The sequence below is a fragment of the Amblyraja radiata genome, chromosome 8 (assembly GCF_010909765.2).
Source record: "Amblyraja radiata isolate CabotCenter1 chromosome 8, sAmbRad1.1.pri, whole genome shotgun sequence".
Classification (NCBI taxonomy): Eukaryota; Metazoa; Chordata; class Chondrichthyes; order Rajiformes; family Rajidae; genus Amblyraja; species Amblyraja radiata.
This window is the reverse complement of record NC_045963.1, coordinates 22,051,713-22,078,037: the sequence shown is the minus strand read 5'-3', so window position 1 is coordinate 22,078,037 and position 26,325 is coordinate 22,051,713. Positions and strand designations below refer to the sequence as shown.

Below are 26,325 nucleotides of genomic sequence, written 5' to 3'. Positions count from 1 at the left end.
AATGCACATAATTCACCTGTCTGCGTTTTCTGGCTCAATTTTCAACCGACCCGTGCTACCTTGGTAACGACGATAGTGCTCACATCGCCCATCAGACGCAAATATAATTGAAATATATTGCCACGTTTTCAAACATAAAGGAATCATTAAATAAACACCAGAGATTGTAAAGCGCGCTGAAATTCAGAGATCAAGACATGTGCACCTTCCGATGAGAAAAGCCACAGTCTCCATCCACTGTTGTCCAGAAGCAATCTATGCATTCAGTTATTTGACCTACAGCGAGTGCACCGATCCATTGATAGGGAAAGATGAGATACATAGCTACGTCTGAAAATATTTTTCACATTGAGATGTAAGCGCGTATTTGCTTGCTGCTCAGCAAAACACGAGATGGGGACAATTAATGTCTTATCACATAATATCAACATCCAAATTGCCTGTCAGTCGAGAGAAGTAGTCCTTGACCACAAAACAGAGAGCGATAGACGCTTTCTGTAGACCCGATTCCAGTTGTTTGGGCACTTTCACACTTGGTGGAAGTGATATTATTTAAAAAAGCCCGTTTCCTGATGTGGGTTTAGAGTTCCGATGTTTCTATCCATCAGCCTCTGTAGCTTTCAATTGCGCTATCTGCTATCACCTATCAATCTCGCGATCCGTTTATCTCGATCTCTGGATATCCAGTCTTCAATATCTTTTCACATTTATCGCAAAGCTACCTTTAATTCCAATGTCCTTACATTTATATTGCAACATAGTATTAAGCGAGCTTGGGGAATGCTGCAGCCACACAATAAATATTCTTTAAGTCGTGTTTCTCAATTTAGCAGCTTTTGTCAACTGAGCTGCCAGCTTTGTGTTCCATTGTAATTTTGTTTACTGATTATTATTTTTTAGCTCCGTATTACTTTTGATCATGTTTAACCTAACATGCTTGAGTGAAACAACCCCATGCTCAGTTCCCGCCGGCCCAAAAAGCCAACTTTTCTTCAATGCGTCGCGCACCGTCAATTCCAACTTCAACTCCTGTTGTCTCATTGTGATCTTTTAATAGGACAAATAGACATTGCAGTGGTTTAGGCAAAAAAGACCCATTTAGATATTTATGTGATAACACATATATAAACACGTACAGATAAACTAATCAATTATACTCGGCACTTATTTTTCTTTGACGTGAAGAAGAACTGGAGGTCATTGTAACGTATTTTGGTAGCATCGGATTTCTCGTTATTCCCATTGCTCTAAAACATCTTATGTCGTTTGAATGAACGCCATTATCTTTAATATCAGATGTTTTCGACTATCAATTCAGATTCATTTTAGCCGAATTCGTTTTATTTATAAGTTGGGTGTTAGTTTGACAGACCTAAAACTATAACTTTTACTTCCTGGTGCCCATTACTACTTGCCCGAGCTGTCTATTCGGCTAATATATCACACCCAATATCCTTCAGTTTACAGCTTTTCTGCGCTTTGCTAACTGTGATATTTACTCCGTAGTTTTTACAAATTATAAATGGTTAACAACTTGAAGTTTGAATACTTCACGTAATTTACTTCAGAGGAAAGCCGCGACCGCTTCTGCCCCACCCGTGGCTATATGCCAAACTTTTCTGCATGTTACTGTGTCGAGAAGGGGAAAAAAACACCACCAAGTTTGTTGTCCAGTTAACCCATGATAGTCCAAGAGCCGCGCTATCTCTGCCAAGTATCTAGCTGGAAGTTGTTGAATTAAAACTTGTAGCATTTCTTTTGTACTTTGCGCCAAGCAAACTTACTTAATCATACATCAACCATATATATATATATATGGGACTTTCTACCACTATTCATATAACATCTTACCTTTCAGCAACTACAGGTGTAGCGGTCCAGTTGCTTCACTATTGGTGTACGCGCGCCAAAATTAAAACGGCCGAAATAAAACATTTCCGTTTCTTTAACGACAATTTGAAGATTGGGATTCCGGAATGAATCCATAGTCATTCCCCCGATTTTCACACCTTATGTGCGCTAACATTCCCAGCCTATTATGCATGGAAAAGTAAGTTTAGCTCACACGAACGTTGTTATCAAATGTGCTACAGAATTAAAACAAGAATTCCAAAACGTCCCCATTGATTCCTTGAGCAGAAATATTCACCGTGTTTTGCGTAAGTGTATTATCAGTTATTATCATATGGCTAATCGTATGTTATTTATTTTAATAATTACATCCCTACCCCATTAGTTAGCATGCGCTCGTTCTATTTCCAAATCGCAATTTATAACTTGGTGCATCCAGTTTTCATCTCCATCTCTATGCATCTCCACATCTAGCTTCGACAACATGGCAATTCTGTATCACGTCCCCACCTTATGTTCTTGGTTTTAGTTTCTAAAGATTTCACTACTTTGTGTCGCACTTTTCTTTTCTCCGGACTTTGCAGAACCCGTCTAACGCCAGACCTGTGGTTTTCCTTTCCTATTCTTTTCGACCACTCTGTTGTAGAACATTACAAATTTACTTCAAGAAGAAAATATTCCTACTATTAGTATTCATAAGTTGCTATAAGTTTTGTACATTTGATTACCGAATCATTAATAATTTCCCCCCCAAAATCATCACCGCGGACGTGACAAGCTATTATCACAAGCTTCTGTACCCAATATACAGTATTTCGATTTATTCATCTCTGAAGCACGTTTATTACAAGGTTAATGGTTCAAACAAGCTAGGTACTTTGCAGTAATATTTCATCTGTCTTAATTAGTATCTTCTTTGAACCAAATGTCCGATGAAGGGTACAACCGCCCTACATCAACACCATATACAGCAATGTGTCCACATTTTTATTGTAAAGTTGAGCAACCTTATTTTCAGAATTCAAAGACATATTATGACTCTACAGCTTTACCAATTCTCACTAAACTGCACTGTTAACAGGATGCTTCCTGAGTTGCATTGCTCATTTTAAAACAACGTGCATTGTTTTCCACGTCGGGGTTTCCAGTTGGCAGTGAACTCCCGCAATCAGAAATAACGAGGATCAAAACAACATTCTCACCATCTAAGCACCGTCACACATGCAATGTCATATTCGACGGTCCTTCTTTTGTTTCCAAATTGCGCTGGCAAAACAGCAGAATTGTACTTTCAGAAGCCGTGTCTCAGTCAAACGTGTGTCAATAAAGGGTTAATAGATGAAGATCGCGAACAGAATGCACTCCATGCAGTGAAAATCATACGTTATTTAGTATTAATGTGAGAATCTGGTAACAACGTAATAGTCTTTTAAGTTCACATAATATAACAAATGTGTCTCAATAAATTGCGCTTAAGAATGCAAATCATTCTTAAGAATGCCCAATATCAGATTTTAAAAGTGTCAGATTTCTTTCAGGATAGCAATCGTTTTCTCACAATTGCATTGGTCATAAAGATTGTAGGTAGTACACTTTTCTAAAAAAAACTTCTTAATATCTATATTTCTAGCCTTGAGAATCATAATAAGAATGTGCGCATATGTGCGAGTCAGTGGTGGACTAATATTCCAGAGCGAAGCAGGGAGACTTGAATTTCCTTGCACTTACAACGTCCCGATGTCATCTGGCCCTCGACTGTAATTAAATTCTCAAATTTGAGAGACAATGTACTTTCAAATTCAAATTTACTTAACTCTGATTCACTCACAGTTAATGACTTATGGACAAGTCTACGTTTTCATATATATGGCACTCTCGGTGCCCGCAATGTTATCTCCTTTAAATGGCAAGGATATACAGCGAAGCCTGTTTCAAAGTAACTACTTGGCGAGATAGGGTTCCCGGGCTGTTGTAGATACCTTGTGATGTTCCACAATGTAAATTTACCGTCAGGCAGTTTCGGCAACGTTTAGGTATTGATTTTTTTTTCTCCCGAATTAGACCTTTCAGGTAAAGGTGAGTATTCTCATCAATAAAATAGCGAAGGTGGTCAAAATTAGAACATTCAGCGGAAAAGTGGGAAGTTGATAAATTAGTCTTCAACTTTTGAGGCATATACACGAGTTTTCAAAGCCAGCCTTGCAGACGGATTAATGCGGACCCTTTGTTATTATTTTATGGGGCATGAGATTGGAAATGTATGCAGTGCAGAAACAGACTGGTAGGCATAAATCAAAGACTGATTTCTAGTCACATCACCCCCTTAAAGCGCCTGGAAAGCCTTTCGAGTCGAAAGGGAAAGAAAATAATCTCCAATTCGACATGGAGAAATAGACATATAGTTTTAAAATAAATCCCCAGATGCTCTTGAAATACAGCATTTATATCATAAGCAACAATAAAGGCACTACTGTAAATAGGAAGGGTGAAGTAATGAGGGTGGGAAATGTTCGCAGTAACATAAGAATTTGTATTTTTATAATTCAAGCATTTAAATCACACACCTAATTCAGGATTTCGAGGTACACTTTGACCAACACCTAAGTTAACCTAAACTCGTCTGCAAGAGAATAATTACTCAAACTAACCCGCAAACACCAAGGAGGCACGCAACGTTTATTTCAAGATAAAATTAAATAAGTGCGATGGATAACAAGACTTAAACTAAATAAAGAAACTGTGGCGTTGCAACTCAAGAACGGACGACTGGTCTTAACTATAAATTTTGTATAAAACACGAGAAACACAATCGGATTCAATAGTTTCTTGACAACACCTAACTCAAATAGGAGATGGAGATTTTTTTTATTATGTTCTCATATTTAATAAATATAACAATGTGCACTTTCCTACCGTAAGTTTTAAAAGCTGAAAACATGCACAGATCTCTGCCAAATTTTCCTATCCTTACAGTTGGGTCACTCTCTCCTCAGGTGTGTCAGGCGGGCGCTTTGAGATAAATAGCAAACCCTTCAAACCCTACAAGTTTGCCGCGTGGATCAGCTTGGGGCTTTCTCGGTCTCAGTATCTCCACCCCCACCCCACCTCCCCCTCTCTCTTTTAAACACACACACATACATTCTATCCATCCCAGTAGATTCCCTTTCTATATTTCTCTCTTTCACTTGAAGGGGGGCTCATGCGCAAAATTACGCATTCTTCTCTCATTTGTTCCTTGTATCAATCAAAAAGTTGGCTATTTATAGGCTACAGAGCCTGGGATGGTAATACTGATCTACCCCTCTCTGTCTGTTCCCAAGTTGCTAAGTGGTCAGGTTGAGTGCAGCTATTTGGCCATTTGCTATTGCTGAGTCCAGGAGGAAGGTCCCAAGCTGTGATTAACTCAATCTTGCTGCAGCCACGAACCATGTGAGTACTTCAATAATTATATCTCGGCACCAAATATCCTAGTGTTTTATATATATTTATATATTTATACATGTCTAACGTAATTTTTTGATTCTAAAGCTCTTTTATTGTTTTTTTAAATAGACGTACTTAAACCCTAACATATGACGAATTCATTTCCGCGTCTTACTATTTTGACAAATGTGTCATCCAGTAATTTTTCACTTGAAGGAAGCCAGATAATGCATATTTTATTGATGGAATGCATGCTAAACGTCGGTAGTATCTGCCGTGCTCTATCGCTAGGATAAGATGAAGGTTGCTGTTATGTGAAATTGGAGTGGAATTACTCAATATTCGATATTTTTTATTCCTCATCGTTGAAGACAATGAAAAATGTTGGCCGCGCTCTGGAAGGAGCCATCCTTCAATTTAAATTAAGAACGAAACAGAATGAGACGGGAATTTTCAGTCTTATAAATTAAATATTCAGTCGCCAGTGCTGAACTAGTAGCGATATATCGCCGACAGTGGTTAGGGATTGCTGTAAATATACCCGCGATTTTAAAACAATATTATTTCGCCGTATCATGTCAAGTACTGAAATCCAACTACAAAACGTACCTTGGCGTTTTTACACAATCTGCCACCTCTACTTGCGCAATTATAATTAACTTCATATGTTCTGTTACCAGTTTCAAACATTAAACATGTAGAAATCATAAATTGAATCCCCCGATTATTTCTAAAGTTCGAAGTTAAAGACCGCGTGTACAGGTTAGATCGCCCAGCCGGGTTGAGGTCTTGCATTTAATAGTCGGGATGTTCTATAAAGAATAGTAGCTTTTGTTTAGCAACCATTTCACCACCGAAAGTGGCAACAGCAAATGGTTAAAAATTGCTCTAAGAAATATCCAGCCATCCCACAAACTATTTCTATCTGATCAAGCAAACAATAGGTCATGCGTTCAAACTTAGTTTTAGATGTTACTTCGGTGATTATACGGCTGTCAAATATGCGAAGCAATCATCTCTTTCCTCGGGGTAATTTAACAGGCGCTTGCCATCAAAACTGGTGCGCGCGTCTAATTAATACAAAAATAAACTCGGATCTGTAAATAAAATAAACCACACCCTCAATACCAGTCACTGATAACAGTGCTCAATAACGCGTGACGAATTGATGCCCCTCTAAGATCATTTTGATAAAATCACCCCCCCCCCCCCCCCTCCCTCCTGTTTCTCCAACCAGCTTGCTCTATCAGCATCATTGTTGATGCACTGGTATTCCCGAATTACACACACACACACTCACACACACACACACACACTCACTCACTCACTCACACTCACACAATCGCGCGCTCCATCAGAAGATCAGGATTTGCCTTCGCTAGATTCCCGGTCCGAATCTACCAGTCCTGAATTGTACCTGGACATTAAGTCCCAGAAGAAGTGAGAAGTGTCAACCTTTATGTACGAGAGTTTTTTTTTAAAGAGAGGAGGAGGGGAGGGAGGAGGGGAGTTAAACCTAAATATATATATATATATATATAGAGAGAGAGAGAGAGACAAAAAAGATAAATTGACATGGCATCAATATATAGGGGGAAAAGAAATTGACATCGTTATCGCCGAACGATGCTGAATGAATCATGTGGTTTCTTTAAAAAAAACAGATGGAAATCACTTCCAGTGCGCATTTCTTATCAGTCTGGAGCCCCGCCAGTGCCGTGAGATGGTGAATTTTGTCCCGTCTGTTGCAACTTGTCATTGATAAAATAAGCAGGCAGAGTGACGCTATGGGTCACGCTGAGTGCGGACGGGCGCATTGCCGGGCGGGTGTGTGCCGATCACATGACTGCCCTTACACCACGCTTATTTCAGCCACTAAACTCCATCACGGCGGCCCCAAATAACACGGACGCGGAACCCACTCGCCTATCTTCTCCCGCTGGCCCTCTGTCCCCTTCCATCCACCGGCAGAGCGGTGTCGGCTGCCGCGATCGCCACCCCCGAGATTTCTCGAGTACGGGTTGCCAGGAAAGGGAGGCGTGTGTGTTGTAAAGAGAGGGTTGCAGCGTTTCCGAACCCCGTGGACATTAAAGCGAAAGTAGCCGGCTTCCATTTACTTTAAACTACCAAATAAACCCCGGCACCAGCTCTCGCTCTGATAGGGAGGTTGTCCAAGGTAATCGTAAATCAATCACACTTTGCTAAGAGAGAGGGAGAGAGGAAAGAAAAGACGTGCAGCTTTTTCTGACAGCCTCCGTTTGCGATTTTATTAAAGCGCCTGTGCAGCGGCTGAGGTTACCCTTGCAGAAGGTTGCCAGTGTGCCGCGACCTCGGGTTCCAAAGTTCCTGCCATCCTCTCCCGTCTCAGGCTCGGCGGCTGAGCGAAAGGGGCAGGATGGTGGAGAATGATCATTTGCAGGTCTTGTCCTGAAAATAGATGCAAGGGATTGACAGCTGATCCACTGTAGGCCTGGGGATCCTGGCGCGTCAGTTGCAATTTTTTTTTGCTTGCTTGGTTCAGTTTTGTTGTGACCACATGGGGATGATGGTAGGAAGCACGTTACGTGCGAACATAGCTTGTTTCCTGACCATATACAGTTTAGGTGTCTGTGTGCGAGAGGCGGATGTGTGTGTGTGTATGTGTGTGAGTTAGGAAGGTGTATACTGGGGAGAACGGGAAGTGTATATATGCCAGTGTGGTAGAGGGAGAGAGAGAGAGAGGGGGAGAGAGAGAGAAGGGGAAAGTCACATTGAATGCTGGGCCGGCGTGCCGCATTATCTCGGCAAGAAACAACATCAGTTATCCTACTGTATTCCAAGACATTTAGCGGCAATAAACCGGCGGCAAGCGAGGGAACGAATTAACGAGACGGCCCGAAAACGGCACTTGTGTAACTTGTGAGGTGTAGTCAGACCTACCATCTGAGCAGTGCAGATTTCGAGTGGATTTGGCCAAGTTGTTGTCAGTTATACGCTCGTTATACTGGAGGGCCCGTTGTGTCTTAGGACGTTGCAGCAAACAGTACACAATGCAGGCTCCTGATGCAGTGTACACATGAGACAGTATGCTACTAGATTTAGCCCAGACAATGAGTGTCTGCGACAATCGCATGCATTTGGCAGCACCTTTCATTACTTATTTGCACATCATTAGACACACAATTCCAGGGCACATATAAGTAAAAACTTAGAAGGCCTGGGAGCACATAAACTACCTTTAACTGGCAAAGCTATAAGTTAAAAACACTTGAAGTAGGAGGCTGGCTTTTTGTTTACGTTTAAACTGTCTTGATAGGATGCGGTCACATGCAAGTGGTTGAACTCGCTCTCCACTTAAACCCCTCGTAGTGGCACTCTTGAAATTTGATACCATTGCCTTATAGTGTTTATAGTGACGCAGAGTGTCTGACAGTCAGATCCTGCAAATCAAGGTCTCTGCTTTACCCACGTTATGCTGGGAGCGCTTTCCCCATTTAAAACAAGACCCCTCATCGCTTTTTGAGCCACGCTGTTTTCTTATTTTCGCGTCTGCATTTATGTACAGTGTGTTTGCATATATGTTTTAAAAGTCCAGAAATAGTTGCGACTATATAAGGTCAGTTTTGCTTAACCATTATTTCATTCAAAGGTGTCGCTTTTGCTGATATTTTGTCAGAGCGAGGAGCCAGCACTGGTAAGTTTTATGGTAGATTATTTTAAAGAAACAACAGTCATGTGTGTTAATTCTTTCTGCATTTTCATGTAACGATACAGCTCGGGGTCATGGTGTGTCTATCGGAATAGGTGTTGACAATGTTGTCAAGGAAATGCTGCCGGTGTTTGTTTAGATCGTTATAACACCATTGTATTTTATGCTTTATTTGTATTTATGTGAATATAACAGGACCGTTCACTAGTTTATCCAGCATATTTATCCTGTCTGCTTACTCGTTTCATTGAAATGAAGTTGATGGTATTGCTGTGACATGTTTAATATTTCATCTATTACTTTTACTTAGTAATGGCAGGATGACTTGATTATCACTCAGTTCTTCCCAATGTGCCGTGCATAGCACAACACTTATATGGAGGATTAAAGCAAATCTCACTACAAATCTTAAGCTTGACCCATAATTAATATCATACAGGGCTTACAGTCAGCTGATCAAATGTCCCCTCCTTAGTTACACAGGTTGATAGATCCATTGTGCTTTCTGATAAATTCTTGCCTCGAATCCAACAACTGCACACAGATTAACTATTGAATGTCAAATGGTAACCATAGCGTTTGGAGCTTAAGACAAAAACTGTTGAATTATTTTATTTGTAACCCTTTCAGTGATAAAGATGCACAGTCCAAGGTTGCCGGAGTGTAGAATGATGTTTAAATCATTTATTGTGTCACTGTAACAGTTATCACGTTGGAGTTTTAGCATCAATTCCAAACTAATATCCCCCGAATTATCAAACACAAATGACCTGTCATGATGTTAATGGCATAATTTCACATCAAATCACAAAATAAATTCAAACTAAAGTAGATCTTTAGAAGATTCAAGTATTAATAATGTTGCACTAATAGCAGAAGTGTGTTGATGTGTTTAACTGTCTGACTGGTTCATATATGAACTTATCCTTTATTTAATTTCTCAGTTTTGAAATTCAAGCTAATTTCTTCTCAGGCATTCCAACCGAATACCTGAGAGCTGGCAGTTTGCAATTAGTACCGCAATTACGTTTCTGATCCTTGTTACCTGTAAACAAAATATATTGTGAGGAATACAAAATAAGGCTTGTTTATTGAAATCTCAATAGGTTGCTTGCTTTATTGATATGTAAATGTTCGTAATCTTGAAAACAATATTGGTAGGAAACAGGGAAGCACTGGAGTACATGTCAACTGATCGTGTAAGATAACAGGACAGGATGACGTTAGCCGAGGTAGGGAGGTTATGCTGGAACTGCATACACCACCAGTTAGACCAGACCCTATATACTGCAGATAGACACAAAATGCTGGAGTAACTCAGTGGGACAGGCAGAATGTCTGAAGAGAAGGAATGGGTGACGTTTCAGGTCGAGACCCTTCTTCAGACTCATTCATTTATACTCATTCATATATACTGCATTCATTTCTGACCACCTCTTTACAGGAACAGTGTGATTGTATTGGAGAGGATGCAAAGGAGATATATGAGGATGTTGCCAGAACTCGATAATATTTTGCTGTGAGGATAGATTAAACAAGCTAGCATCGGTTTATTTTGAAGAGAGGCAGCAGAGGGGAGATTTAATTGAAGTGTTTAAAATTGTGAATGGTTAAGGAAGAGTAGGTAAGAAGGACCAATTTGTCCTGGCAGATGGGTTATGGACCAAAGGAAATACACTTAAAGCAAATGGTAGAATGATTAGAAGGAAGATGAGGAAAAATATTTGCACTCATGGGAGGTGGTGTAAGCTGGGATCCAGAATTCATGTCTGAAAGGAGGGTAGAGACAGAAATACCTGAAACTTGAGAAATACCTGAAAATGCACTTGAAGCAGGAAGATTGATAGGACTTCAAACCTGGTGCTGAGAGGTGGGATTGGGTTGGATATTTCTTGTTTTGACTGGCATAGACACGATAGGCTGATACATTCACTGTGTTGTAAAGATTTTATGATTTTGTGCATTCAGTTGTTGGTGTTCCTTAGCAGTAACTAAAGAATTGGATGGTTTAACTTGAAGTTTAGACAAGAGTGCCCATTGTTTCTCCAGAGGACACCATACTCAGTTGTCAGCGAACCTGCAGCAGGCCAGGTGAAGTAAGTTCATCTGCAAAATAAAGTGCTTTGTAACTGAGATGGGTTTCTGAGGGATATAATTTTATTTAGCTTTTTAAAATAAAATGCTTGCAGAACGTACCCATTGTGAGTGCATTTTACATTTAAAAATTAGGTAATGCATTTCTAATTTTTTTCTCCCTTCCATTCCACCCTAGCAGCTGGGATATCTTGATTCATTAGACTGAACATGCTTGCCTCAGGCGCCGTGAAGTAATTGAGTTGTAACTCGGGTTAGGTTTTAAGGGTTCAAATTGTTATTTTAGGTTTTATGGTTAGATGCTCTAGTTAAATTTTACGTTTAAAATTAAATGTGAGGCTGCATACTAGGGTCAATACGTTGATTTTAAGGTTCATAATCAATGATTCACTAAATGATCTGTTTACTCTTTTGGGGTTATACCTCAGAGTTGAATCCTACAATTTGATTTTTCTTTTAATTTGATGCCTGGAGTCTTCAGAGGAATATCAACATGATTTTCGGTAAATAAATATGTCAGGAAACAAGATGATATTCAAAGGGCAAACTCTTCATGTAAAGTGCTTAGCAAGCATTTTGATTTGGAGAGATTGCACTATATGGCATTTTTGTCAGTGTGATATAATTTTGCTATTATTCCATTTTGCTTACTTGAAAACATTGTGTCAGAAATGTGTACTGCAATTACTCTGTAAGCTGTACTGCAATCTGGCAATTAAAATGGCTGACACTTTTTGGAGTCACTCGTCCTGAATTTGGAGCGCTTACCCTTAATGACAATAGTCTGTCTAAATATAACCAGAAGCTAACAATCTTTATTTAGAGCTTTAAGTAAACAAATATATATTATGCAGCTACTTGATTTACCTCTGTTACTTTAAGACTACTTCTTGACCAGTGCTATGGTGTAATTCTACTTGTTTTTCTATTAGATATGAAACGTAGAGCCTGCAAACTATCCTAAGAAGATGTTATTCAAGTTACCCACTATATGAAGTTATACATCAGGTTATACAGTAGCTTCATAGCACTTTCTCTGAAAGCAAACAATTCAGATTTTATTAAGAAACACATTTTTTAATTCTAATCCCCATACCCTTACCTATGTTTTCTCACAGAAGGTTGTTGGTACTCTATAGTGGCCTTTAGTAGAAAGTGGAATGGACTAGAGTCCCTGACTGTCAGAAGCAGTGCTTGCTTATAACAGGGTGAGTCAATTATGACCTTCATTCTTTTTCAATCCGTAATTTTGAAGTGAATCATACAATTTAAATTAGGAATAGTTTGTGAAATAGTATATCCTTTCAATGTACCTTTAACTTTATAAGAATGACTTTCTACTTGGCAAACTTAAACATCTTCACTTTTCATATCAGATGTACTTCTGACCTTTAGATGATGCTGACAGTATAGTACCACTTTATGGATAGCTTTATGCATGGGTCACACTTGCTTTGGTCTGGTTTGAGATTAATTAAATTCATTTCATTTGAGTTGTTAACTCAGTGACATTTGACCTTCCTTGTTTGGGCTAGTTTCAGATCAATGGCCAAGAAGTAAAAGCTTTGTATTTCTTCCCTACTATCTTACACATTCTTCTGAGGTGGCCTATACCCGCATAATCAGTCAGAACTTTAGAAATCTCCATTAGATTACTAAGTATTGTGAAAAATCATTCTTCCACTTACATTACAGAGGACTTTGTTATGATTTGATTGACTTTGGTTGCATGAAGTTCATACGTTGCTACAGTAATATTTTAGAAATATCAATGATGCATCCCGATACTATACACTTTGAATACATAACAGGTGATTATGTTTGTTTCTCAAATTAATTAATCTACATAATGCCATAATGGGGTTACAACTGTCTCCCAACAACTACTCTAGCGGGACATGGGGTGAAATTATACAGGAACTACGCTAATACTTTGCCTCTGTCTAAAAGCTGATTTAAAAAAAAAAGTAAAATCAGCTTGCAAGTAGAAAAAAAAAGTGTGATCATTTCCGAACTGTTACGCTAACTCGACTAAAGGGAGGCATTGATAATATTTGGCTTTTCTGACAAGGAAGGTTAGATTGCATCTCGGGATCAGAAGTGCCCAGTGTAAACTAAAGATAAATGCTAAAACAGTGCAAGTAGAGTTAAAATGTTTTACAGGGCTGGGTCATTGAAGTGAAAAGAGCATATCAACTGACAACTTTAAAGTTAGTAGAAACAATAACTAATGCTGGTAAAGATTGCCAATCAACTCAATTCAACCACTATTATCTATTTAGAGGGATTTCAATTCCACACTGGGCTCCTTTAGTTGGATTCTATCTTTGGATTTTGCATTTAACAGAAATGGTGGTGATAATGCAAAAATTATGTAGTTTGCATTTATTTCTTGAATACGTAATATTCTGTTTTCCCATTCTTCCACATAATAGAGTAGGGTGTCGATGAAGCAAATTTTGTAAGGATTAATTTTAAATATTTTAAATTAATTGACCGAAAAAAAAGACATGTAATTTCTTAAATTGGATAATTGCTGTGCTAATATCAGTATTGCAACATTGGGCGCAACTGAAGTGACGACGGAAACTAATATTTGATATAGAAATTATAATACATAGAAATATAGAGTAGTTACAACATGGAAACAGGCCCCATTTAGCTCAGGCAATCCATGTCGGGTTTTAACAAGTGGATTCGGATTCTTAGAATTAGAAATGAATTTTTGGGAAAATTATCAATAGACCAGAAGCAATCACACTACACTGCAGGCTGCTTAACTACTTTATTCGAGCAGAGATGTACATTCGGATAATATTCAACTGAACTTTTGGGGGTTTGCTAATCCCTCAGGCAGGCTCAGTGTAAAGGGCAAACATATTTATAGTCATCGAAAACAGTCTGCGATGAATGCATAACATATCGCTAAATGGTATACTTCTGTAACACATTTAAAAAAGTGATATATAGTTAAGATTTTCCTATTATTTAGACCAAAAATGTAAAGCATGAGAGCAATATTTATATAAACACATGTAAGAGCTTTTCCTCAGCAATATCGCATAATGCGTTAAAAAACAAATGAGACATCACGTAGCTTGATAATTTCCCATGACTGAGCCACCAGCATGAAGCATGTAATTTAGCATGATTTAAGATGCATATCTCTGAGTTTGTACGTTGTTTCCAGATAGGCTGTAGTTTTCCTGACCTTCTCTGATACATTTTTGGCACTCACCGCTTCTCATTTCAGTTGCACTGCGTATGTAGTTTGCACAGGTTAAAGCAGGAAAATAATGCAATATTTTTTAAACAGTTTGCAAAAACTGCACAGTAGCCAGCTGCTGATAATGAAGGAGTGATATTGGTGGATAATGCAGCATTTTCACTTTGATACGAAACAAGAATGTGGGTGTTCTAAAAGTGACTTTTCCTACAGAATTTAAGAAATGTCTAAAACAATTTTTGTCTTTATTTTTTTTGTATAAGCATATTGATTTACTTACCCCTACATGGCATGTCACACTTTTATTTGCAGAAGACTCTGGGTCATTTGTTTCCTGGCTAGGAGTCTGCATGCGCCTGACTTTGCATCTTTCTGTTTCCTTTTTTTCCCTCTATCTTGTCTCCGGTGTTTCCCTAGACACTCTAGCAGAGCTTGGAATCTCATTGCCTGCGAAGCCATGGCTTTTCAGTTTATATTCCTCGTTGACCGAGTGTTAGTCAACCCCGGCAAAAATATTCATTCCCACTTTATGAGTGTGTTCGTTTAGTATCTTCTTGGTTGGATCTCAGCAGCCATTTTCAAATCACCATGTTGACGCACTACCAATTTAATTACCCATTTATGCACAATAAATGATTAAAGCACATATAATAATACCCACAATTAATGGTCTATTGGCCTTGCAGCACATTTACTCAGTTGGCCAGAGCAGGAGTCATTGCATGCATATTGCATGGACACACACGCCATTGTAACCCTAGGACATTTTGCGATCAGCATACTTAAACACCTTTTGGTACATCACCAGCCATAGGGGAAGGAGTGAGGGAGTGAACAATATCCCAGATAATGTTTGTGCTTTGTTTAGACTGAAACTCCGACCACAGTTCCTCCCCAGGTTACCAACAAGCAACTTATATACAGCCCGTACATACGAACGAATGTTTAGTAGACCAGTGGGGTGGATTGGTCAGCTGCTGCTGTGTGGGAAAAGATTATTGCACCTTACAGATAAATCTGAGTGGGGGCATTAAATGCCCTGAGGTATGCCTAAACATTGCCCTTGGTGGCCTATGATTTTATTTATATATACTGCCCAGCAGCCACGTTTCCAACTTGCGACCTGTTCAGATGACGAACGGCTCTCAGGAATGGAACCCTGTCACAATTTGGGGAGGAGCTGCATTGGAAAACTAAAAAGTGAGAAACTAGGTGGAATCGATTCACCCATCCCTTGACCCGCTGCACAATGTTGGGTGCAGCTTTGCAATGGAGCCATGATTTAGTGGGCATAATAAGATAGAGGAGTAATAAAAAATAGCTTATGTTGTTTACTATGAGTCTTGTCTGTAATGTTGGACTACATTAGAGTCGAGATTAGTTTTTGTAAAGGTGACCATAAGTACACATGACTTTGAAGAACTTCAATCATCGAATATTGATAGTTTGTAGGCTATTAGTAATTAAAATGGTGCTTTCCTCGGGGAGCAAAATATTGTGATGGTTTATGCTGTATTAACCTCCATTAGAAAAACAAATTCTAGATTTATTCTTATGTGCCTCTATTTTTAAAGTCATTCGATTTGCCACAAATTCCAATACAGATGTGTCTGAAAGCCAAAAGTGCAATTACTTGAATTTAGACAGTGGTTTAGAATTCAAAGTTGATGCAGTTCTCACACAAGTGAGAACCAGGCTAATAGCAGAAAGTTTGAAGGAGAAGTTTAAAAAAAGAGAAAAGCGAGAAGCATGGAGAAAAGACTGACAGCACACATGAAATGGACTCCAATGATCTGGATTTAGGTGTAGAGTACAGAATGTCTTAATTTATAGATGACATAAAGCTGGGGACAAAGTGAACAATGGGGAGAATGGCAATAGACTTCAACGAGAGATGGCATGCTGATGGAATGGGCAGAAAAGTGATAGATACAATTGAATGCTGTATCAAGTGTCACCATTTGATAGGATTAATGAGAAATTGCAATATAAACCTGATAATATTAAGAAACATCCTATTGAGATAATATTAAGAAAAATGTTATATGCACATTAAGGGAAAGAGGTTGACTAGAGAGAGAATCCGGCCCCTCAGAAACTAACGTGGCCATCTTTGCGTGGAACCTCAGAAGATATCGTGTATTTCTCCAATCTTTTTGAGAATGAGTATTTCTCCTTTATTTTTACCATGAGAAAGACATGAAGACCGGGGAACTTGGAATAGTTAAAGGAGATGTCTTGAGGACAGTCCATAATAGTGTTGAGGAGGTGCTGGATGTGCTCAGGCATATGAAGTTAGATAAATCTCCCGGTCCTGATCAGATATATCCGAGGACATAAAGCTAGAGAAGATATTTCAGGACCCTTGGCTGAGATATAGGAATCATAATTAGACACAGGTGAGGTGTCAGAAGATTGGAGGCTGGCTCGTGTTGTGCCCCTATTTAATGAGGGCTGCAAGGAAATGCCAGCGAGCCTAACATCTGTGGTAGGCAAGTACTGGAGAGTATTCTGAGGGATAGGATGTTTATGCATTTGGATAGGCAGGGACTGATTAAAGATAGTCAGTATGGTTTTAGATGTGAGAGATTATGTCATGAATCTGATTGAGTTTTTTGAAGAAGTAATCCAAATAGTTGATGAGTTGAGCAGTAGACGTTCGAATCCCGCTTGGAGTGCATACTGTCGTTGTGTCCTTGGGCAAGACACTTCACCCACCTTTGCCTGTGTGTGAATGTGTGTGAATGTGTGTGAGTGATTGGTGGTGGTCGGAGGGGCCGTAGGCGCAGATTGGCAGCCACGCTTCCGTCAGTCTGCCCCAGGGCAGCTGTGGCAACAGAAGTAGCTTACCACCACCGAGTGTGACTGAGGAGTGAATGAATAATGCGATGTAAAGCGCCTTGAGTATTAGAAAGGCGCTATATAAATCCCATCCATTATTATTATTATTATTATATGGACTTCAGCAACACATTTTATGATGTTCCACATGGTAGGCTGCTCTGGAACATCAGATCATATGGGAAACCTTGGAGTGCTTGTCATCTTGATAGAGAATTGGCTTCATGGAAGGAAGCAGAGGCTAATGAGGGAAGGTTGTTCTTTTGGACTGGAAGCCCATGACTAGTGTGCCTCCGAAGTAAGTGCTGGGTCCATTGCTATTTGTGTTTTATATTAACGGTTTGGATGAGAATGTAGAAAGCATGGTTGCAGACGACACTACAATGGGTGGTATTGAAGATAGCGAAGATGGTATCAAAACTACAGCAGGATTTTGATCAGTTGGAATAGTGGGCTGAGGAATGGTTAATGAAGTTTAATGCACACAAGTGCAAGGTGTTGTATTTTAGGAAGTCAAACTGGGGCAGAACCTTCACAGTGAATGGCAGGGCCCTGGGTAGTGTTGTGGAGCAGAGGGATCTAGGAGTGCAGGTACATAGTTCCCTGAATGTGGCAACACAGGTAGATAGGGTGGTCATGAAGGCTGTTGGTACATTGGCCTTCATCAGTCGGAGTGTAGAGTAGCGAAGCTGGAATGTTACAGTATATTACAGTTGTACAAGACCACGTTTGGAGTATTGTGTTCAGATTTGGTCATCCTGCTCTGGGAAGGATGTTGTCAAGCTGGAAAGAATGCAGAGAAGATTTACAAGGATGTTGCCAGGACTTGAAGACTTGAGCTTTAAGGAGAGATTTGGCATGCAATGACTATTCCTTGGAATGCAAGAGCTGGGGTGATCTTATAGAGCTACAAAAATCATGAGAAGAATAGATAGGGTAAATGCATAGATTCTTGCTCCTAGCTGGAGTAGGGTAATCAAGAACTGGGGAACATTTAATAACCTGTGGGGCAATATTTTCACACAGAGGGTGGTTAGTATATGGAATGAACTGCCAGAGAAGATAGTTGAGACAAGTACTAATTAAGGGACATTAGGATAGGTACATGGATTAGAAGGGTTTAGAGGGATATGGGCCAAACGTGGGCAGGTGGGACTAATGTAGATGGCGCATCTTGGACAGCATGGGCAAGTTGGGCCAAAGGGCCTATTTTGGTGCTGTATGACTGTAATTTGATATTTGTTAGTTTTTAATTTGATGTGATGAGTAGGAATTGTGATTTTTTTCGCATATTTGAAGGAAATCATAAAGGGTACACGGAAGCGGCGTTTACATACACAGTAAACAAATGCTGTGCATGAGTCACCCATTTACTGGTTCATTTGTTACCCTCCAAAACAAATCATAGTCTCACAGTAAACAAAAGAATATTCACCCCATGACCGCACAGGCTACAAATGAGCTTCCTGAGCCAATTCCAACACTTTCAACTTTTGATCTGTAGTTTTATAGATCATGTGTTCAAATATAAATCCAAATACTTTGTTACTATGATGAGCATTTTTTTTGCCTCCACCACCCTTTCAGACATTGAGTTCCTTACCCCTTCCACTCATTGCGTGAAAGGTCATTATCTTCTTGAATCTTTCCACCAGTTGCTTTCCACCAGTTGCCCTTTATTTATACATCTTCAGCCGAGGGAAACAGGCCCTTCCCTCTCCAGGCCACTCATAACATTATACACATCAACTGTGTCCCCTCAAGTTTTTCTGCTACAAAAAGTCTATGACGGCTTATTCAATGATTCTTAATAGCCAAAATATAACAGGTTTGACAACATCCTCGCAGGCCTCCATTGCACTCCCTCCAGTGCAATCAAAACTTCACTGTAATGTAATGTGCAGAATTGTATGGAGTACTGAAGCTGTGGTGTAACTGGTGCTGCGTACAGTTTGGATTTAACTTCCTTGCTCTCATTGACTTGACTAGTAATAGAAGGCATCCTTCTTACCTTTTTAACTATCTTATTGACCTGAGCTGCTATCACCCTATGTGTGGCATCCATACAAAAGCCCCTCTCTTTCTCCATGCCTCTCAATATCCTCCCAAAGCATGACGAGGGTCTCTCGTGTCATGATGCCGTGCTTTGTTGCACACTTTTCCGGATTAAATTCAAATTGCTGGTACTCTGTCCAAATGGCCGGAGGATCATCACCCATTCCCCCCCCAACCGTCCTAATAGTTTCATCCTCGGTTTCAACTCTATCACCCCTTATGTTTAATTTTCTCCCATACATTTAAGTCTAAGTCATTAATGTGTGCGACAAAACGCAAACGTGACAAATCATAATTGTGGAACATTTACGCCTTTCCCTTCGAAGCTGTTGATTACATTAGTTGACTTGTCGATGTGGTGACTTGACACTGTGTGTGAGGTAGTGAGCAGCTCACTGATGTCTTCCGCTGAAGAGGAAGCCATAGAAAAAAGCAGACCTATCACCTACCCGCCTCTGCCTCACAAACTCCTTCCCCCACTTGGCTCCAGTCTGAAGAAGTATCCCAATCTGTAACGTCACCCGTCCATCTTCTCCAGAGATGCTGCCTGACCTGCTGAGTTACTCCAGCACTTTGTGCGTTCTTATTTTGTAAACCTGCATCTGCAGTTCCTTCTTTCTCCATATGTCCATTATCCACCCCCATTCCCCCCTCATCAGGTGCCAACTATCACCTAACAGTCTCTGTCTAACCCCCACCTCACATTTTTATATTGACTATTTTCCCTTTGCATTCTCAACCCTAATGAAGGGTCTGTACTCAAGGTGTTGGCTATTCCCATGCCTCCACCAATGCTGCTGAGGTCCCTGGTGGTTTACTATTTCTGCATAATGTAACTGTACTTCGATTTCCCGGCGTTGCAGAGTTCCTGCAGGTACAAAACATAATTGCATGGATGTATCTTCAATTCATTCATTGTACAAATTGTTTTAGCCACATGCAGTGAGTCATACAGGCCTGTGCACAGCTTCATGGTTGTAGTTATAATGCATTCACAGTATGCCTGTCCTTAACACCCACTCTTTAACGTCTGAACCAACAGATTTGCAAGGCCAGACGTATTTTCTCATTTATTGACCCTTCCTTTCTGTCAGGAAGATGGGCTTAGATACTGAGCTCAACTGACTGAGAAACCCATCAGCCACCTAGTCGAGGCACAGTGTAAGAGTATAGACCTTATTTAGACACAAAGTGCTGGAGTAACTCAATGGGTCCGGCAGCACCTCTGGAGAAAAAGGATGGGTGATGTTTCAGGTTGGGACCTTACTTCAGATTCCTGTCTGAAGAAGGGTCCTGACACAAAACAACATCCATTCTCCAGAGATGCTGCCTGACCCATTGAGTTACTCCAGAACTATGTGTCTATCTTTGATACAAACCCACAGCTGCAGTTCTGTGTTTCTAGTACAGAGCCTATGCTGGATCTGCATGCAGCATTTTGCGTACATTGCAAGATGTCTACCAGTGTACCCCAGAATTAATTTTGAAATTCATCATAGCTGCAAGGTCCTTAGTGCACTTTTTCAAGGGGAACTTGTTCGGCCGAGACCTTTGGATGTTGAATTGGAGTGGGATGATGAAGAAAGGATGAATAGTCAGAGAAGCCAGTAGAACTTGACCCAGCAGTACAGGGAACTAACAAAGCACTAAAGCAGCAAATTATTGTCAAAGAATCTTCTGAATATCCCTGCTCTCAACAATAGCTATCCTCGTCCATTTGATCCAGCACAAATGCTCACCAGATCAACAACTGTCAGCTGTATAACAGCTGAAGAAGTGTCACAACCTGAAACGTCACCTATTCTTTTTCACCAGAGATGCTGCCTGACCCGCTGAGTTTCTCCAGCATTTTGTGTCAACCTTTGGTGTAAACCAGCATCTGCAGTTCCTTCCTACACAGCTGTATAACATTAATGTTCTCCTTTATCAATATTATGAAAGCAATAAGTGGACTGAAAAGCTAATTGTACCTTTGCTACCCCTACCATTTCCTGGTTAGATTAGGCAATTTGACATACATTGATGCCCATTGCAAATCATTTTTGTGTGATCCCAGTGTTTGCTCTCTGTGCACATGACCCATTCTAACAAACTTGCAATGCGGCCAATAGGGAGAAATAGTAGGTAACATGAAATCTACCTGGAGGGAATGGAAATCTCAATGGTGAGTAACTTTATGGTGGGCAAGTAAGAATTTCATTGTACTATCTGGGACATATGACAATAAAACACCCTTGACTCTCTTGACTCTTGACTCTTTAAAGGACTTTGTTCGGAACAGACCGGTTCAACATTGTCTGAGATCAGTAACAGCCGTGATTAATAAGCTAGCCAAAGAATAGGTATGTTGTCAGCCTGAAACAAGTACAGCATGTGCCTGGATCAGAAACCAAAGCCATAGATGGGCCTGAGCCTCAACACTGCCGTTGCTATTTCCATGACCTAAGTGTGATAGATATGATTTTGAAGTTTCCAATCACATATTTGTCTTCAACCCTTGCATGTTGGGCGACACCTACAAGCTAGATTTCTTATATTTTACCAAAATAATTTCTGAATCTCAAACTATCTGAGGTATCTTGTGGCAGACACTCAATCCATGTTTGACTGCATGCGCTCAACATAATGCATGTAGACAACACACAAGTTGCAGCCAGAATCCACTATTGCCTCAGTCTATGTGCACAAGCACTCAACAAGGGACCTAGTTCTGTTTACAAGGTTTGCATCAATTGCTGACTGTTCAGAGTGGGATACAAGGTTAGATTCTAGCCAACTGCCTCTTAAGTTGCATAGGAAGGAACTACAGATGCTGGTTTATACCAAAGATAGACACAAAGTGCTGGGTCAGGCAACATCTCCAGATGATATGCTGCCCCTTAAGTTGTTTTATATTCCTGCCTTTCTTACACTCATATGCCGTTGAATTTCTACAAGCATACAAATTGACTGGAACTCATTGTCTGAAAGAGTAGGAGAGACAGAAATGCTTATCATTCTTAAAAAGTATCTGAATATGTTTACGAAGAGCTTTAACCTCTGGGATCACACACCAAGATATAGGGAAGTGAGATTATCCTTAACAGCAAAAAAATGTCATATAGCGCTGGAGTAACTCAGCGGGTCAGGTAGTATCTCTGCAGAACATGGATAGGTTACTTTTCAGGTCGGGACCCATCTTCAGACTGATTGTTACGAGGTTGGGTGGGGAGGAGGGGAAAGAAATCTGGAAGAGAGGATGGCAGGAAGAAGCCTGGCAGCTTAATAGGTTGATACGGGTGAGGGGGGATGGGAGGGGATGGGGGGGGGGGAGGGGGGGGTGTGGTTGTTAGGCAGATGTGGACAAATGCCAGAGATGAAAAGACAGAAGGACTGAAGAGTTATGATTTGTGAAGCTAGAGGAAAGAATGCAGGTGGAAGGGGAGGGGGAGGGAGAAATAGGTGCATCCAGATGGGGCACCGGGTAGGTGTTTGGAAGGGTTAGGGGGAGAGAGGGGAGGGATTTACAGCTAGATAGCTAGCTATTAATAGTAACAGCTTTTTCTTTACAGTGCGTGATTTCAATGTGATGAATGTCCTCTCTCTGTGCCTTTGGTGATTTTACATGAAGGGAATGCAAGTGAATCTCAGAATAATGTGAGTCAGAAGGTTTGACTTGGCTATCACTGTAGGTTTATTGAACCTCTTCCTGAATCATGTCCCCCCCACGTGTGACTTTCCCCATTTGAGTCGAGCAACTAGCTTTAAAAGGTTTTCTACTGCCCGCTGGTTGGAAAATATTACATCTCTTACTCCCCTCCTTCACCAGTATCTCCAAAGCAGGATCTGCACAACTCTTGTGATGTTGACGACTGATAGTTCTCTGCAGCCAAAATCAATGTCCCTGTTAAGAGGTGCTGGCTGTAAAATTGGGATCCCATCTGGTGAGTTGCCAGTCAGTTGGAATACAGAAACAGAGATGTAAAGCTGAAGCTCTATAAGGCGCTGGTCAGGCTGCGTTTGCAGTACTGAGAGCAAATTTGGGCACCATATCTGAGGAAGGATGTTCTGGTTCTGGAGCGGGTCCAGAGGAGGTTTACAAGAATAATTCCAGAATGAGTGGGTTAGCATATGATGAGCGTTTGACAGCACTGGACCTCTACTCGCTGGAGTTTAGAAGGTTATGGGGGGACCTCATTGAAACTTACAGAATAATGAAAGGCATAGATAGAGTGGATGTTTCCACTGGTGCGAGAGTCCAGGACCAGAGGTCATAGCCTCAGAATTAAAGGGCTCTCTTTTAGAAAGGAGGTGAGGAGGAACTTCTTTAGTCAGAGGGTGTTGAATCTGTGGAACCTATTGGCACAGAGGTCTGTGGAGGCCAAGTCAGTGCATATTTTTAAGGCAGAGAGACAGATTCTTGATTAAAATGGGTGGCAAGAGTTATGGAGCGAAGGCATGAAAATGGGATTAGGAGGCAGAGATCAGCCATGATTAAATGGCGGAGTAGACTCAATGGGCCGAATGGCCTTATTCTACTATAACTTGTGAACGTGAACTTGTGAACAACATGAATTGCATTGACAAATTGCCCACTTAGTTTTTATTCATGAAATCCACATATTGGGGACTTCCTTGCAGGTATAAGGTCAGATGAGCACCCCAGTTGTGAAACCCATTCTGCTCCCAAAGACACTGTGGGAGTTTTTTTTATCCTTAAAGTTTTGTGTATTGCATTATTGTAATTCACATATCATCTGAAAACCAATTCATCCTGCTTCTTGTTTGGAAAGAGCAAATAATTAAAAATATTTTCTTTTTAATATTCTATTTGCATCGTTAATTATGGCATTATTTGCACCAATGTTTCAGATGTGTTTATTTCCTTATTTGAAAAGTATATAACCTTGATAAACATTTTTTTATTAACTGCAAACTCCTTTGACAATGATTTTCGTGTGCCAAAGTGAAGTTGAGTGCATAGAAAAATGTTGAAATGAGCAACATATTTTGCAATACCAATATTTAAAATCATTGCCCAGGACCGAACATTTTTTAAAATATCATTAATATTCCATCTCTGCTGTAGAAATGCTGGAAGAGGGCAGGCTGGGTCTTATTTCTACTCATATTGAAGGCTGGATTGTAGACCTCCCTGTGGGAACAAAAATGTTTGTACATATTTTATGCACGATTTTGATTTAATCTTAAAAATAGATCAGCAAAACCCCAAAGTAGTCATATATGCAAATTCTCTAATAATTCCAAACCAACTCTGATGGAATGATAGATCAGAAAATGTACTTTTGGATGTCCATGAGTTTTACTGGTCCAGCCCCAGAATGTCATTTAAATGGCAACGTGCTGATGAACGACTGGCTTAATTGTCTGATTACAAGCCATTTGCACATAAAAGTAGAGCTTTGTGACTTAGAATTTGGCTTATAATTTTTTTTGAAGCGAACATCCGATTTGAAGCGAAGCATGATTCCTCTTTTACCCATTTAAAATATTTCCATAGATTTTTATAGATATGACGATTAAGATTAGCTTCACTTCAGCAGGCCAAGAATGTACAATTTAGGTTTGGTGGTACTTTTAAACATAAAATAAAATAATCTCCTTATAATTCAGGCAGCATTGAAGTTTCCTGCATCCTGCATAGAGTTGTTAGATTCTGAAAGTGTCAACCATTTCAATAGTAAAAAAAGGCTAGCAAGCATGTTATGCTGTTGTTTTGAGAATTATAGCACACTAAAATAGGAAAATAGGAATAGATTACACTTAATGATTTGCATTGGTAGAGCTAAAACACCCAGCTATTTGCTGATATCCGAAGAGTGTTTAATTGAAGTAATTAATTAAAGATAATTTTGTTGTCCGCAGTAAAATGTTGATATATATGTATTTTGATATTTTCTCTATGACAAACCCATGTTGTGCTGCATTGGGTGAAGCAAAACAAAAATGCAGTTGTACACCAACGTTACTGTTGGACTCTCTCCCCCCATTGTCTTGCCGTTTTGTGGCCACACTGGATTCAAAGTCAGCTGTGTAGAGATACAAATTGCTTACTAATCTACGTACAGCTAATTTATATTGAATAGACTTTAATGAGATGCACCCAATCTTTTTACTTGTGCCATGATTAGAATCAAGCCCCGGGTCTTGATAAATATTCCATCAGAGTATTCAAATTACCCTTAAGGGCATTAATATGGGATAATAGATGGTTGGCAGTGAATTACAAGACAGTAATTCAATCGAGTGCCTCTGATGATGTCATAAATTGAGAGCCGAAAGTGCCTTCTGAATAGGAACAGGCCACCACCCCCACCACCACCAAACCCCACCACCCAAATTTAATTACTACCTTAATCCCACTGCCAGCTATTACTTTTTTTGTATATCATTAAACAGAGAGGAATATTTCCATGAATTTCAACAGTTTACTGAGGCTTGGTGGGCGCAGTGGATTTGTTGAGTGCAGAGGCACTAGTTGTTATTATGCCACGAGAGTGGGAGTGAAATCCAAAATCCTTTTATATTAAAACAAAATACTGCTTCCAGATAATTCGTATTGCCACACATCTCATCTGCTGGATCGGAGGTGTGAGTGGAGGCCTGCAAGAAACATCTTGTCTCTGTTTCTCTGCAGATGCACAAATAAAAAGAGGCAAAATATTTTAGTGACATTGAAGTGACATACTTTGGTTTGACCACCAAATACTTACCTATCAGTCTGAAGCAAGGTTCAGGCCCAAACTATCACCTGCCTATATTCTCCAGAGATGCTGCCTATCGTGCTGAGTTACACCATCTTTTTGTGTCTGTCTACCTATACCAACTACCTACCTACTCTAATCCTATCATTCAGCACTGGGCCCACGGCCTTCCATGCCATGGCGTTTGAAGTATTTATCTAATCACACTAGATATTGTGAGAATGGATGCCACCACAATCTCTTCAAGCGTGTGCTCAAGATTTAATCTACCTTTAGAGTGATTTTTTTCCTCAAATCTCCTTTAAATCTAATCCCTTACCTTAAATGTAAGCCCTCACATCACAGAGGAATAGGAAATGAAAATGTTGCTCACCATCTATCCCATTTATTTCCCCCATAAGTTTTGCATGTGCTATCTGGTGCCCCTTCAGCCTTCTCCACTC

At 40.1% G+C, this 26,325-nt stretch overlaps 1 protein-coding gene across 9 annotated transcripts in view; it reads left to right on the top strand.

The window, feature by feature from the left end:
- Positions 1 to 5,150: 5,150 nt before the first annotated feature.
- esrrg (estrogen related receptor gamma) overlaps positions 5,151 to 26,325 on the top strand; it is a 243,948-nt gene continuing 222,773 nt past the window's right edge. The window contains exons 1-4 of one of the 9 annotated variants that reach the window (XM_033025360.1): positions 7,296 to 7,450; positions 8,903 to 8,947; positions 11,989 to 12,064; positions 12,175 to 12,264. The gene's annotated coding sequence lies outside the window, so the exon portion shown is untranslated. Of the gene's footprint in view, positions 5,281 to 7,294; positions 7,451 to 7,813; positions 8,948 to 11,988; positions 12,065 to 12,174; positions 12,265 to 23,081; positions 23,102 to 26,325 lie in introns of those variants that run through there. The other 8 variants (XM_033025362.1, XM_033025364.1, XM_033025363.1 and 5 more) reach the window with 8 other exon arrangements.